Source organism: Pteropus alecto, unplaced genomic scaffold (genome assembly GCF_000325575.1).
Source record: "Pteropus alecto unplaced genomic scaffold, ASM32557v1 scaffold110, whole genome shotgun sequence".
NCBI lineage: Eukaryota > Metazoa > Chordata > Mammalia > Chiroptera > Pteropodidae > Pteropus > Pteropus alecto.
Genome location: NW_006431920.1, coordinates 7,649,495 through 7,651,664, shown reverse-complemented (window position 1 = coordinate 7,651,664; position 2,170 = coordinate 7,649,495).

The following is a 2,170-nucleotide window of genomic DNA, read 5'->3' as shown; positions in this document are numbered from 1 at the left end:
GAAGAAGAAGAAGAAGAAGAAGAAGAAGAAGAAGAAGAAGGAGGAGGAGGAGGAGGAGGAGGACGGGGGGAGGGGGTATTGGGGGGGGTAGATAGAATAGCCAAATAATAAAGAAACACCATGACTAAGATGTTTCTGATAAAATGAATTCTAATTGGAGTCAATCGAGGTGGGTTCACACTATAAAACAGTAAAGGACTGTTTCTGATTTGAAGGACACATTTGCACTGAGAGAAGTGACCTGAATCTCACTGTTCCAGAGTACATGGGTGTGGAGGAGATACTCGCATATTGGGAGATATAGCAGGATCTCGGGAATTGAAAGGAAGAAAAGAACATCAGGAAGGAAAATACAATAGAATGTGCCAGATATGTCATATACACCCTTGCTTGGTACTGACTTAAGAATATTGCCATTGTAAGGTTTTCAGATTCATTTATATTAAAATAAAGTGAAATAGAGGTGAGGATTTGCAGAAGTGCAGGGTGATAGGAGAAAGTGGGGGTATGAATAAACTCAACACTAGGAACAAACTCTCTTAAAGTACCAGTTATGGAAGTGCCAGGGCAGGGCGATCAGAGAGAGGGAAGCCCCATCCTCTGCCTGCTAACCACAGACTCGGCCATCCCTCCACCACCCCTTCCAGCCTGCCTCCCAGGATCCAGACCACACTTTCCAGGAGACTTCGCTGAGGACAGGTCCAATGTCCTGGGGTTGACAGCAGGAGAATGCTGAAGGCCTGGTGCTTCTTGGGCCAGCTGGTTGGATTCCCCACCTCGAATAGGCTATCTTGGGAGAACTGGGGAAATCCATTATGTAGTGACAAGAGAACTTAATGATACTGGCACATTACCATTATATAATTATATAATACTAATATAATATAATTATTTTAATGTTATTGTACTTCATGGTTACTATAGTACGATATTATATAACTATTACATAATGTGTTATATAATATGATATACTATGTAATATTAATAGTAATTGCATGTATTTATTGATCACTTTGTAGGTGCCGGCATTGTTCTCGGCACTTTACAAAGATTAATTTATTTATTTCTCAGAAATAAATAAGTTAATAAATTTATTTATTAATTTAAATTTATAAATAAATTTATCCTCATAGTAATAGTAACTAGATTATAACTAGATTATATCTAGTTACTATGAAGATAAAGGGACACAGGGAGGTTAATTTTTTATTAAAATTATTGGGGTGATATTGGTTCATAAAATCAAATAGCTTTTACGTGTACAATTCTATAATACGTCATATGTGTATTGCATTGTGTGTTTACCACCCGAAGTCAAATTTCCGTCCATCACCATATATTTGATCTTCTTTACCCCTGTCCACTTCCACTGCCCCCAGGGAGGTTAATTAACTTGCCCTGGTCACCCAGCCAGGGAAGCTGCAGAGCTGGATTTAAACCAGGGACAACGTTATACAGCCCTAGTTTCTCCCATTCTGCTCGGAACCAGAAGGGGTGAGGTCTAGGAGCTGCCTCAATACTTTTCCTTTCATCGTGTGTCTTGTTCTGGTTGTAAACAAATTTCAACAAAAAATTACTTACATGCTTCTGGGATCTTATCTCCATCGAAAAGAGTTTGGAATCTTACTCCGCCTCTGTCCTCTTTGAAAACACATTCAATGATATAATCTCACTCTGTAACCTGCTTATTTTAAACAATCCTTTTTCTTACTCCCAGGGAGAATTTATTAGCCTGTATTTCCATGCCGAGAAGAAACTGAGACAAGTTAGCTCCTGGCATCCGCCTGTAACTTTGGCGGGACACGTGGTAGAAAGTGGATGAATATTCACAGGAAGAATCCAGGGCTTCCCTCCTGTCTTCCTGCGGCCCAGCGCTGTAGCATTTGGAACGTGTTCTGTCGGGGCTTCCTGAGGTCACCTAGGAGCCTAGGGGCGCCTAGCCGGGTGGCGAACCTCCCCCACCTGGACCGCCCTTCGGTGGTGGAAGGTCTGGGATAGGACGCAGGCATGGCCCCTGCAAGGCGACTGCCAGGAACGTACACACGGAAACCTCAAGACTCCTGACGTATTTCCAAGCTGCGGTCCCTTCTTGTCAACGTCGCGCTGCCCCGCCCTCGGACAGCGGCGGGGTCTGTCAGGGCACCCTTTGCATCCTTGAAAGCAGTGGGAC